General features: G+C 39.0%; 1 long non-coding RNA gene across 1 annotated transcript; it reads left to right on the top strand.

Moving 5' to 3' along the window:
• Window positions 1–206: 206 nt before the first annotated feature.
• Window positions 207–1,840, top strand: LOC134298045 (uncharacterized). Its single transcript, XR_010005026.1, has 2 exons — window positions 207–483; window positions 1,483–1,840. It is a non-coding gene; the product is annotated as an uncharacterized LOC134298045 (long non-coding RNA).
• Window positions 1,841–14,796: the final 12,956 nt, after the last annotated feature.

Genomic DNA, 14,796 nt, shown 5'->3' with positions numbered 1-14,796 from the left:
CCAGGGGCTCCAAGCAAATTAATGGGATGAAATTTTAATAACTCTGCTGATGGTGAACATACTGCTTTCATTTTTGTTCCTGTTGCTTGCTGTTATTGTTATTTGCCTTCAAGTCATTTCTGACGTATGGCAATTTTAAGGCAAGCCTATCACAGAGTTTTCTTGGTATACATTTGATCAGGCAGATTGCTTTTTCCTCTCTCTGAGGTTGAGAGAGTATGACTTGTCTAAGCTCATCCAGTGGGTTCCCATGGCCTAGCAAGGATTCAAATCCTGAGCTGTAGTACAATGCTCAGAATATTACATCACAATAGGATGGATTTTACAATTTATATAGGGGCCAGGCTTAGCATGGCAGACTAAACCACTGTGTTGCAGAAAGATTCTGCCCATTGAAAGCTTGGCAGTTCTATCCTGGGTCGGGGTGACCATCCGCCATTAACCCCAGCTCACCTGCCCACCTAGCAGGTTGAAAGCAGAAATGTGAGTAAATAGTTACTGCTTTTAGCGAGGAGGTAATAAAAGCACCATTAAGGACACCAATCAGAAGAAAGCTCCTCAGCATGGAAAATGGAGTGACAGCCCCCCCCCCCCAACCAGAGTTGAGCACAGCCTCCAAGATGCCAGAAATAAGATGGGAAAACTGCCTTTACCTCTGTTTGTGTTGTCTGTCTCTGTTAATTGTATAATTGGCACTGAATGTTTGCCGTATGTGTGTTCTGTAAGCCGCTTTGAATCCCCTCCGGTGTGAGAAGGGTGGGGTATAAATACTGTAAATAAATAAATAAATAAATAAATAAATAAAGGATACATTTTAGCTAACAGAAAATAACTTGAAGAAAAAGAAGAATTTGTAACCAAAGTCAATCCATCACTAACAAAAGTCAGCTCCTTACACCAAAAATAAAGTTATGATAGTGACCAAATAAACAAATAAAGTGAACTTGTGTTTTCCTGTGTTGAGCAAAGCTGGATTAATGCAGGAAATGTAGGTGAAAGCAGGTGCTTCCTTGTTTATATTTTTAAGCAAACATAATAACAGCATCACTTTCTGGACATTAAAAGATAGAAATGGAACACTTTGTTGCACATTAAATATGTTTTTTTTAAATCAAATACTTCTGTAGAGTCCTACGTGTTCTTGACAAAGACTTAAATCTACATATATATGTTTTTTGTTTTTGTCTTTGACAAGCAAACCAATCTGACCTTCTTTATGCTGCACTGTGAAATTAATTCAGTTTGACCCCACTTTATTGGCCTTGGCTCAATGCTAGGGAATCCTGGGAATTATAGTTTGATGAGGTACTAGGGCAGAGAAGGCTGAATAACTTATAGGAACAACAACTCCCATGATTCCATTGCATTGAGCCATAACAGTTAAAGTGGGGTGAAACAGCATTAATTATACAATGCAGTAACAACCAGAGTGCGGTGGCCAGAAGATGCCAACAAGAGTAAGATTTTTTTTTATTGTTTCAGGAGTGAATTAAGGCAAGTCGCTTCTGGAGTGAGAGAATCAGCTGTCTTCAGACACATCGCCTGGGGGATGTCCGGATGTGTTACCACCCTGCGGAGGGCCTTTCTCATGTCCTCTCATGAAGCTAGGGCTGACAGATGGGAGCTCACCTCATCCCGCAGATGCAAACCGCCAATCTTTAGGTCAGGAGTTCAGCTTGCACAAAGGTTCAACTCATTCTGCCACCACAGCTCCTATAGGAATAAGAAATAATTGAGAACAAAAGTAGGAGTGTTCCCTTTGGATGCAGAGAAGATTTTTGATATAATCATCTAGCCCCATCTTGTCTGCATCCTGAATAAAAGCGGCTCTCCTAAAATATTTATTAAACTGACTGATATTATTTATAAATAAATAAATAATACCTACTCAAAAGTATACCTCACTGAGTTCAAGATGGCTTTGTCCCAAGTAAATGACAACAGAACACATCAAATGTCTTGCATTTCTAGTCTCTAATCAAGAAGAAAACACAGTCAAATTAAATCTGGAAAGAACACCAGGTCCTTAAAAACTGACACAGCTTCAATGAAGTGCGCAGGTCAGAGTTAATGTCCTTAAAAGAAACATTTGCATTGCAAATAAGGTTCCATGCTTAACCGACTTGCCCTCACCATCCCACAAAACATCTCTGCTAATTTGACAAGGTTTTCCATAAAGATCAGCCAAGGACCAACTTCTGTAAAATTAAGGTGACAGTCATAAAATAAAAATAAAATATGTTGTCGAAGACTTTCATGGCAGGGATCACAGGGTTGTTGTATGTCTTTCGGGCTGTGTGGCCATGTTCCAGAAGTATTCTCTCCTGACGTTTCACCCACATCTATGACAGGCATCCTCAGAGGTTGTGAGGCATGGATAAATAATCTGGAAGATTCCAGTTGTTAGTATGCTTTCATTTACCATGATGATTTCTTGACTTGCCACCTTAATACATGTGAGTATTGAGAGCCACAATTAGCTCATTCCATATTTGTGGAATTAACTTTTGAAGATTTGACAGTTTTACAGATTTAATTAATACAGAATCTGTAGATCCTCCAGGGTTTCTCTATGCTAAACTTCTGCCAGATGTTGGGAGGATATAGAAAGCCCCATATATGGTATTCCCCATAGTGACCTATGGATGTGAGACTGGAATACAGAGTGAAGGAAGATAGACACTTTTGAACTGTGGTGTTGGAGGAAAATTCTGAGAGTGCCTTGGACCACAAAAAGATCAAACCAGTCCATACTCCAGGAAGTAATGCCTGGCTGCTCACTGGAGGGGAGGATATTAGAGGCAAAGATGAAGTATTTAGGCCACATGATGAGAAGACAGAAAAAGGTTATAGAAGAGAATGATGCTGGGGAAAATTTAAGGAAAAAGGAAGAGGGGCCGACCAAGGGCAAGATTTTTTTTCGTGTCAGGAGCAACTTGAGTCGCTTCTGGATATATGTTATTCGTGAACTGACTGGCTTGATCCTGAAGGAGTTGGGGGTGGTGACGGCCAACAGGAAGCTCTGGTGTGGGCTGGTCCATGTGGTCACAAAGAGTCGGAAGCGACTGAACGAATAAACAACAACATAGAAAGCCCACCTCTCTATAATCTGTAGATCTTCCAGCACATCTCTATTATTGAGTCCCAAAGCAAGTTGACTATAGAGAAAGTCTAGAGATTACTTGAGATAAGTTAACTAAGTTAAAAATATAGCATTTATTTAATTCATGTTTGTTTCCATTTTCACAAGGGTCTTGTGCCCCCAACTCCAGTGATTGTAGAGGGCTGACTGTTTCTTTATGTGATAATTAGGAAGAGTTTGTTGACAAACAATATCTTTTATTTTCCTTGTCTTATCCCAGGACAACACAACTACCATGTGTTATATAAACAAAACTAGCCAAGTAACTGCTGAAAAATATACTTATCTCCTCCCAGTAAACCAAAACTTCGGGAAAACAACATGTCTTGCAGCTCCTTAAAGAATAATGTGTTACGGCATAAATTTTTATAAAGCAGATCCCACTTCATCAGATTCATGAATGCTGTCTTCAGTTAGCAAGTATATTTATATATGCATGGGTAGAGAGGAAAAAAATATATACAGTGGGGTTAAATTAACATGATATGTAATAGTAGAATCTCTGTTTATTGCTCAAAAGCTCAAATGTATGCTTTTAGCACACAGAATGTTGCTTTTAGCACATACGCTTCTAGTGGCAGTAATTGGTGAATCACTCTAGATGAGCTCTCTCACTTTTCTGTAAGAGCAAACCATTGTCATTAATCCAACAGAAAAGGAGAGCGCCAAACGTCTCAATATGGTTGGATAGATATGTCTATTTCATGAAGTTCTCTTCTCAATTTGCCCAAGTAGATTAAAATGTTCTTCTCCTGATGTCTGGACATATCTGTTTCCATGTAAGTCCCTCTCCACTTTTGCACTTTGAAGAAAGCAAAGGGGCATTTCTAGTTACTGATAGCCTTGGTCACCTTGCACGATGATGTCAGTGAGTTCCTGAGCCTGATGTTATTAAGTTCTATAACTGTTGCTAATGTGTTGATAAGCTCTTAATTTTGTTATTTTTTGCTATCAAGTAGACTTCAACTCATGTTTACCCTATGAGTGAGAGACCTTCAAGAGCCCTAGTCATCAACTGACCTGCTCAAGTTTTATAAACTCCCCATGTACTATGGTCTTCCTCTTTTCCTATTACCTTTCACTTTATCAAGCATTATAATATTTTCCAATGCCACTTTATCAAGCATTATAATCTTTTCCATATATTTCATGTTATGTCTAAAGTACAACAGCCTCGGTTTAGTTATCTTCAGTAATAGTGAGAATTCAGGCTTGATTTGCTCTGATATCCATTAACTTGTCTTTTTGGCAGTCCATGGTATCTGTAAAACTTCTCCAGCAACATACTTTGAATGAATTGATTCTCTTCCAATCAGCTTTCTTCACTGTTCAGCTTTCACAAATATACATACAATTTGGAATTAGAATGCAACTATACATAGAATTTGGAACTGCTAAAGACAGGAAAGCTTGGAAAGGATCACGATGCTGGGGAAAATGGAAGGAAAAAGGAAGAGAGGCCGACCAAGGGCAAGATGGGTGGACAGTATCCTTGAAGTGACTGGCTTGACCTTGAAGGAACTGGGGTTGGCAACAGCTGACAGGGAGCTCTGGCGTGGGCTGATCCATGAGGTCACGAAGAGTCGGAGATGACTAAATGACTGAGCAGCAGCAGCATGGCCTGGATTATTCTTTCCTAATTTCTTCAAGAATGCCTTTCTAAATCTTAGTCATATTTGTTTTTTTATTTAATTTTTATTACATTTCTATTCATTATGTTACAAAAGAAAGAAACATCTTTACAATTGGTATAATTAATTCTTTTCCTTCCCCCAGTGTGCTACCCATTGTGCTCCCCGTCATTGGAGTCCATTTCTTTATAGTCCCACCAGAACCTCATTTCTTCTGGTGGGGGTTGGTTCCCATCTTCTCTTCTTAATGTTTCTTCGATACATTTCTTCCATATACTTTCAAAATCATTTTTCTTCCTTAGGCCTTTTTAACATTTAAATTACATGTTAATTTATCATTTATTGCTATTTTACAAATTTCCTTGTACCATTCCTCTATTTTAATTTCCACCGCTCCTTTCCAATTTCTTGCTATTAATAACCTTGCAGCCGTCAACAACATTGTTATCAAATTCTTTTCATTTTCTTTCTGTCTATCTGTATTATAAATAGATAATAATATAGTCGCTGAGTTTGTATTGATTTTTTTTCTTCATGATACTTTCTATTTCTACTATGACCTTTTCCCAAAACCTCTATACATACTTACATTCCCACCACATATGAATATACGTCTCCCTTTCTTGACAACCCCTCCAACATTTTTCTGAGCAGCTCTTGTCTGTATTATGTATCTTTGTTGGGGTCAAATACCATTTCCATACTATCTTGTAGGAATTTTCTTTTATTCTAATTGATACATTTTTGAGATGTCTTGCTTTCCATAATTTTTCCCAATTTGTTTCTCCTACTTTTATCCCCAGTTCTTCCTCCCATATTTCCCTTGTTAATATCCTTTTCCTCCCACCATTATTCTCTATTAATATTTTATATATCATACTGGATACTCATTTTCTTCTTTATTCTGTTCTTTTAATATTATATTTTCAAATTTTGTTGGTTCTCTTTCCCCAGAGCTCTTTCTTTGCCAATTTTGGAACCATCGGTCTAGTTGGACCCAATGGAGCCATGATATATTTAAGTCACCTAGGATTCCCTTTATGTTGTTTTTATCCTTTATTTGTTCCATCCAATTTCCAATTTTGTCTAATTTCTTCCTTTTCAATTCCTTATCCATCACATCAGTCTATATCCACTTTATTTAGTCATATTTGGAGTTCTTTTCTATAGTCTCTAATTTGACCAATGATTGAGCCAAGGCAGAGAAAATCTTTAACTACTTCTATGACTTCATTATCGACTCTAAATTAGATAAATCATTGTCATTCTTTTGTATTCTTAAGGTTCAACTGTAATTCTGCTTTTGCACTTTCTTCTTGATATTTCCTCTTGTAGTTATTCCATGTCTTTGCTATAATCTGCAACAAATATGGTATCATCTGTATATCTTAAATGGTTGATGTTCTCTCAGTCAATTTTCACAGCTGCTTCTCCTGAGTCTAATCCTGCTTTCCATACAATATATGCTATTGCCGTTGTGTCCTTTCAAGTCATTTCCAATAGATGCCAATCCTAAGGCGAACCTATCATTAGGCCTTCTTGGCAAAATGTGTTGGGAAGAGTGTGTTGCTTTAACTTTCTGTGAGGCTGAGAGAATGTGACTTTCCCAAAGTCACCCAGTGGGTTTCTGTGTCTGAGCATGGATCTGAACTTTGGTTAGGGCTGAAATTGCTATACTACATTAATTCTTGCACATACTGTAGATTAGATTGGGTGATAAATGTATCTTTATCTGATCCCATTACAAATGGTTCCCATAGACAACTTACAAAAAATTATGTGAACAGAATATATGACTATGTAGGTGTTTAGTTCAATGCAACATGGAGCATCTTATGTTCTTATAATGGCACCTGTCTCTGTTGCATGAACCTGACCATTATACCATGCATTTATATGTGACTCATCCTTGATGGTTTTGATTAGGGGACTATACATGAAAGCAATGTGTCTCAGAAATGATTGTCCAGGAAGGACACTACTGATTCATAGCAATTTTATATCATTTTATAGATGGTATTTGCCCACCCTGCAAATCATGGTATAGAGAAGAAGAACTTACATCCTTGATAGACATATTAATATGTATATAATAAATGAGTATAGAGGGAGATATTAGAGGCAAAGATGAAGTACTTTGGCCACACAATGAGAAGACAGGAAAACGTGGAGAAGATAATGATGCTGGGGGAAATGGAAGGGAAAAGGGGGGATGACCAAGGGCAAGATGGATGGAAGTGACTGGCTTGACCCTGAAGGAGTTGAAGGTGACGATGGCTGACAGGGAGCTCTGGCGTGGGCTGATCCATGAGGTCATGAAGAGTCAGAAGTGACTGAATGAATAAACTATAGAGGGGGAAGGCAGACTTTTCATTTAATTAAACTTGCAGTTAATGTTTCATATAGCAAGACACTTGTGCATATGTTGGAGGATAAAAAGAGCCTGGGAATATAATTTTTTAGAACTTTGAAATTCAGAATCCATCATCCAGAGGGATTCCTTTTCAAGCCTTAGGGTGAAGCATCATATGCATTCATTACACACATAATAACATCTCTATAATGAGTTTTAGTCTCCCTTGTACAATCAAGTTCCCAGTTTCAAAAATTAAGGTAAAATTTCCATGATTACTTCGATGACTCTCCTCTCAGTGGCTTCTGGTACCCAAAATAGCAACTATTTGCCTTACCACCAGTGCTTTCTTTATATACAACTTTGTACATGATCTCCACTCCATCGTCACTACCCTCCATAGATATCATATTTCTGTAGAACAGTGGTTCCCAACCTGTGGCCCGTGGAGAACCAATGGTCCCCAAGAACTAAAATATGGTCCGCAGCCTCACCATTACTACTATGGATAATAACACAGCCTAACCAAAAAAAAAATGTTTTCTTGGTGTCCTCATTTTTAGGCCTATTCCTGGGGTCATTTGGGGTGATGATTCAGAAATTGCTTTGGATAGACCACATCATCTCTAGATGATTAAATATGGTTTTCTGTAGGCAATCAGATGGAGACTACTGGATGGCATATGTTCTGTATCAGAAACTAGAGCTGATGTGGTTTATTCAATGCATTTTTCTGAATCAGCACCCCAAATAACCAAACCAAATCTAAAGTTGACCAAAAACCAATTTGTAACCCCTTTGATATTAATGTTGGAGAGTTGTTCCTGGTCAAAGTGGTTTCTGGTCAAGTGGTCCCTGGTCAAAAAAAGGTTGTGAACCACTGTTTTAGATGATTCCAGGCTTTCTTCCTTGCTGTTTCATATGCTTCAATCCCCTTCCAAGTATGCCTGTAAATACTAGCTGTCTGCTTTCGAACCTTCAAAAGCTTTTGTATATGCATGCCTTCAAGTCTCATGTTGATCTATGGTAACTGTATGCATTTCAGAAGGTTTTCTTAGGCCAGGACTACATGGAGGTGGGTTTGTCAGTTTTTTCCTCTGAAATGTAGCCTACAACTACTGGGATTTCTTGGTGGTCTCACATCCAAGTACTAATGGGATCTGGTGTCTTTAGAGCATTTAGACCCTCAAATTTCCAAACCCTGTGCTACTTTTTTCTTTAACTGAAACTCTGGTTGTTACCTGTGGATTTAGCCAGTGTAACCAAACTATTGTCCTTATTTAACCCTTTCCTCTCCACTTTATTTGGTTTTTCTGCTGTTTTCCTTTGTTTCAAATGTTATGTTTATATTTGTAAGATCCTTGGGACAAGAACATGTATTCTGTAAAATGCTATGTACACAGAAAGTACAGAGAAGGAGTTAGATATCATCCTCTTAGACCCCATCTATTCTGTATGATTAACAAAACAGACATTCCTAAAGCTTTTGGATAAGCTTTATGAAAATGGTTAAGTTAAAAATATTTGATGACTGGCAACAAATTATTTTGAGAAGAAGCTAAATTTTGACAGATGAGTCCAAATAAGATTTAAGAAGTCTTTGAATGTAATGGTACTAATTTTTTAGATTGTACCTTTGTGTGTCTTGGGACCATGATTCATGCCTAGAGGTGTAGCCACATTGCAGAATTATAACTATTTGACACCACTTTAACTACCGTGGATAAATGCCATAGAATTCAGGGATTTGTAATTGGTTGTGGCATCAGAGAATGGATCTCTGACAAAAAAAGGTTAAATATCTAATAAACTACAGATCCCAGAATTCTATAGCATTCAGTCACGGCAGTTAAAGTGGTATCTAACTGCTATAATTCTGCATTGCTGCTACATCCTAAGTATACTGTAAATCCCATACATACATATTATACATACCGTGGATCCTTGATATCTGCTCGGATTGGTTCCTGGACACATACAGGCACTCATGGATACCAAAATCCATGGATGCTCAAGACTCATTATATACAATGACATAGAAGATTTGGCTTTTTTGGATTATTTTTTTGATCATTTTCAGGCCATGGATGCTTAAATCTATGACCATAGAATCCATGGCTGTGAAGGACTGATTGTCACTCTAGTCTTATGAAATGGCATAGTTGCAAATAGTTGTGAGGTAGCCTTTATCACATATTTGCTAGCTAATTTTGAAACTCAGCCCATCCCTTTCTCTATCCCAGTCTTGGAAATAACAATGTAGAGCTATAGCTCACAATTGCTTTTAGTGTTATTGAGATAATGTAATGTATATGTTTTAAACATTATGAATTGCTCTGTAGATACTAATCACTGTTATTTTTAATACATATGCATTATGCAACATCTTCCAACATATACGTTTTTCTTTCTACTGACAGGCTTGGATCTTCAGAGAACTAAGTGCAGAAATATGAGTCATCAAATAATCCGATAATTACCATTTTACAAACTGGGTTTTATTCGGAGAGCAATCAGCCTTGTAAAACAGTTTAGCAATGAAAACTCTCTTGATAAACCAACTAATGTGCATCTCTCACTGCAGACAATTTATTTATGATGACTTACTAAATGCAAAAGCCATACTTCTACCACAGTGCCTAGGTCAGCATTTCTCAACCTGGGGGTCGGGACCCCTGAAGGGGTCATGGGGGGTGGTGGTTAGAGGGGTTGCCAAAGACCATCAGAAAACACATATTAATTCACAGTGCTCTCAGGAGGCAGGAGAACTATCTCTCCCCTAAACCACTGTCAATTCCTCCCAAATCCCTCCAGTATTTTCTGTTGGTCAAGGGGTTTCTGTGTGGGAAGTTTGGCCCAATTCTGTCATTGGTGGGATTCAAGGGGCTCTTTGATTGTAGATGAACTATAAATCCCAGCAACTACAACTCCCAAATGTCAAGGTCTATTTTCACAAACTCCACCAGTGTTCACATTTAGGCATATTGAGTATTAGTGCCAAGTTTGGTCCAGATCCATCATTGTTTGAGTCCACCATGCTCTCTGGATGTAGGTGAATTACAACTCCAAAACTCAAGGTCAATGACCACCAAACCCTTCCAGTATTTTCTGTTGGTCACGGGAGTTCTGTGTAGGAAGTTTGGCCCAATTCTATCATTGGTGGAGTGCAGAATGCTCTTTGCTTGTCGGTGAACTATAAATCCTAGCAACTACAACTCCCAAATGACAAGCCCACCCGTATTCAAATTTGGGCATACTGGGTATTTCTGTCAAACGTGGTCCAGTGAATGAAAATGCATCCTGCATATCAGATATTTACATTACAATTCACAACAGTAGCAAAATTACAGTTATGAAGAAGCAACAAAAATAATGTTATGGTTGGGGGTCACCACAACAACAAGAACTGTATTAATGGGTCGCAGCATTAGTAAGGTTGAGAACCACTTTCTGACTCCATTGAATACTGATCTTTGAGTTAGTTGAGATTAGTTCTTATTGAAACCAGTGAGCCTTGTTTTGATAGATTTTGATTAAGGTTCAACTGTTAACTTATAGTATCACTCATTTCTATTGGATCTAATTTTGTTTGGATCCAGCTCAATATGTTGTTATTCAATGAAGTTGGCCACCGGTACTATTTATCTCTAAATTCTATACTCTCTTATGACCAAATGCCACCTCAGTTCATCTGCTTTTGAGTGGTTATTTTTGCTATTCCCAAAATCTCCAGCCTCTGTTCCCCAAAAATGATTTGCTTTCTCTTCAAAATCAGCTAACTTTATTATTTGGGAAGTATGCTATGAAAAGCATGGTATTGGTAGGATTCTATACGTTTCTATCACATGGGGCTTGAGGAAGCAGCAGGATAGAGGTGAGATAACCAAAGCTACTTTGTCCTATGATTTTATGTTCTGAGTAAATTTTGACATGACTGAATGTGGATGCTAATTTTGTAATGTCAGTGTTCACCAATGTTAACCAAACTTGTGTGTCTTCAAGTAACTTGGATTTTAAAAAGTACCTTAAAGCCTTATCATGTTTTGTACTCCAAAAGGGAAAAAAGTCTTTGCAACATGTTGAATTTTCCTCATCAAAAAGACGTGTATGTAAGGGGTTTGATGTTTGATGTTCTGGTGCTCTGATATTATAACTAGGACTGAAACATTTGCCTTCCTTGTAGAAACTGGAAAACATGAAGCAGAATTTAGAAACATGAAACATGCCTTCAAGTTTGGAAAACATCAAGAATGCCTCAGAAAAGTAAGCAATGGCAAGGCGACAAACTTTTAAATTCTACTGGGAATCTTGTAATCCTGTATGAACTCTTCTATGAAAATATGTTATCTTGAAATCAATGTAATGGAGACCTTTCCTGCAAAAAAGTGGGTCTGTGATACTTATTTAGGTGATCCCTTGTTGTCCAAGTATGATGAAGATGCCTATGCATGAGTTTTTAAATGTGTGGGGACCCTCACTCAGTCTTCACAGAGTGAGGGTCCCAACCAGAGGCATGGTTAACTTCATGGTGGTGACTTCTCAATCTGTTGCAGCCTTCTTCCGCCTTCAAAGCCATTGTAACATGTACAATATCTTGTGCCTGATCTGCCATTGAGGTCTTCAGATTGTGCTCAGTCTTGAATCTCCCCTGTGGCCCTCCTGGGAGTGCATGGCTCCGGTGGTTACACCTGCAGATTCATTGGACAACGCAAGCCCCCTCACCGCGACAAGGCGACAATCCATTGAGGGGATATAAGAGCATTCATAGAGCTCGTTTACAAGTGAACCCAATTCTGGACTTGCTCAAAGCATTGCATTTGCTTTTGTTTGTCACTGCAGAAATAGCCATGGAACTTCAAAAAGTTCTTGGCCATCACTGCACATCTTTGCTAACATCAGCAGACGTGTGCACACACCTGGGGAAAAGATGGGGTTGTCCACTCTCCTCTTCTTTCTCCAGATGCATGGATGATGTGACCGGTGATGACTAGGAGTGCTCTGAAGCTCTGTGGCCACTGCTGCAACAACAACACCCAAGGTAAATGCCATCCACTTTTCCCTGCATAGGTTGGTGGCAGTGGCCTGTGGAATAGATGGACTGATTTCAGTTAATTTCAGCCTAGCTGCCCACACCAACCCTAAAATGAGGGATTGCTGCAGAGTAGGCTTGAGCGATCCATGAAAAAATTGATTCTAAACTCGTTTCAAAAGTAGGGGGCGCCAGCGTTTCGTTTCTGATGTCATTTCTGAATTTTGCCCCCCAAAAAATTCGAAATTAACGAAAATTCGTTATTTTCTAAATTAATTCGTTAATGGCGGACGCGCATGCGCAGTGGCCAAAAAAAAAACAGCACGAGGGGAGATTTTACAGGACTCTCCCGCCTCTTCTTCAAACTTGGTACAGTGGTAGAACACATTTAACACTGATAGCTCACCAAAATTTGGAACGTTTCCCTTATCCTCTGATTTTTGGCGAATTTTCATAGCTTTTATAATAAACCATTTTTTAATAATTGCAGAAATCTGTTCCTGGTTTGAAAGTCTTATTTCCTGTTTCATTGGGTTGTCTTTACTGTGAAAGTCATTGTTCTACTTCAGAAACTTTGTTTTTGTGGCTGAAACTTTGTTAAATTGGTGGACCAAATCATAATATGTTCCATCCATGTCGCTTGCACAAAGTTCAGGCAGTGTCATAGATTTTGCCATGTTTCTATGACAGAACCAATTAGGAAATGACATTTATCACCCAGGAACAGAAATCATAGTACACCATCAAATCCTTCCTGACAGATGGTCATCAGCCTCTGAATAAGGAAATTAGTTCCTGGTTTGAAAGTGCTATTTCCTGTTCCATTGGCTTTTCTGGGCTGAGAGTGTGTGACTTGCCCAAGTGGGTGGCAGAGTGGGGAATCATGCCACAATTGGAGTCCAAAATTCAAACCTCTTCCTCCCTCCTTCTCTCTAAACTTCTCATACCTTCCAAGAATTCACATACTGTATGAAAGTTTGGTCAAGATGGTCAGAGGAGGGCAACTAAAATGATCTAGGGTCTGGAGAACAAGCCCTATAAGGAGTGGCTTGAAGAACTGGGCATGTTTAGCCTGCAGAAAAGAAGGCTGAGAGGAGACATGATGTATAATATGTGAGGGGAAGTCATAGAGAGGAGGGAGCAAGCTTGTTTTCTGCTGCCCTGCAGACTAGGACACTGAACAATGGCTTTAAACTACAGGAAAGGAGATTTCACCTGAACATTAGGAAGAACTTCCTCACTGTGAGCTGTTCAGCTGTGGAACTCTCTCCCCGCGCTGTGGTGGAGGTTTCTTCTTTGGAGGCTTTTAAGCAGAGGCTGGATGGCCATCTGTTGGGAGGGATTGGATGGTGTCTTCCTGCCTGGCAGAAGGGGTTGGGCTGGATGGCCCACGAGGTCTCTTCCAACTCTACTGTTCAATGACGCTATGATTCTAAGTGAGGACAAAAGAGGAGAGAGGGCCTGGAACACCTGGGAATTGTAGTTTGCAAGTGGGCATAGTACTATTGGAGAAACGTTTGCTTCAGCCCAATGCTTTTATAAATGGTCAATATTCAGAGGCTTCCTTCTCCTGCATTTTGAAAGCTATTATGATGAAATTTGCCAGAATGGAAGCAAAAATTAAGTACTCTTAGCCTATCTAGTTTCATAATGTTGGACCCATCCACTGATTTTTGGGGATTTCTGAAGCAACATTTTTTTAAAATGTTAGCAGATCGATAGCCACGCCTCCCTGTCCTTCTTCCTTCCACTTTGATTGGCTTGCTAAGGCTTCTGGGAAATGGAGTTTTTTCTCTCGTTATGGCGAATTGCTTCATTAATGGTCAATATTCAGAGGCTTCGTTCTCCTGCATTATGAAAGCTATTATGATGAAATTTGCCAGAATGGAAGCAAAAATTAAGTACTCTTTGCCTATCAAGTTTCATAATGTTTGACCCATCCACTGATTTTGGGGGATTTTTGAAGCAACATTTTTTTTAAAATGCTAGCAGATCGATGTCCATGCCTCTCCCTCCCTCCCTCTTCCGCTCTGATTGACTGAGAGGCATGCCAACATGGCTTCTCCTCTCAGAGGGACTACAGCTTCATCCGAAGACATCAGAAACAAACGAAAAAAGGTACTTTTATTATTCAAATTCGTAATATTTGTAAGGGCAGTGAGCAGATGGTTCAATATTAATTCAAAATTGCTTACAAAATGAATTTTTAACGAATTTAACGAAATAACGAAAAATTTGCTCTAGCCTACTGCAGAGCTTTGCTGAAACTCTGGAGCATTGATTTCTGGTAATGCAGGCTAAAATTGGGTTACCCAGTTTTATTTCAATTTAGGAACCATATGTCCATGGATATCATGTGGATGTCCAAGAGCAAACTTGCCCTTGGTCTAGAGGATTCACAGGCCCTAAAATGAATGATAAAATGCAAGATGGAGGCTGGTGAGCTTTGTTTGCACTAGTGAACGGCATAAGGTTTTAGAGAACAGGAAAACAGTTCTGACTTCTCGATTGTAGCCCCTCAATTATGGAATGCCTTGCCAGTTGAAACTCGAACTATCCGAGACCTACTTGCCTTTTGGAAACCTGCTAAACCTTTCTCTTCCGACAAGCTTTTGATGGGTGAAAAACTTGGGGCTATGTC

This window comes from Anolis carolinensis, chromosome 3 (assembly GCF_035594765.1).
Source record: "Anolis carolinensis isolate JA03-04 chromosome 3, rAnoCar3.1.pri, whole genome shotgun sequence".
Lineage (NCBI taxonomy): Eukaryota > Metazoa > Chordata > Lepidosauria > Squamata > Dactyloidae > Anolis > Anolis carolinensis.
The sequence above is the reverse complement of the archived record's forward strand: the minus strand, read 5'-3'. Positions and strand labels throughout refer to the sequence as shown.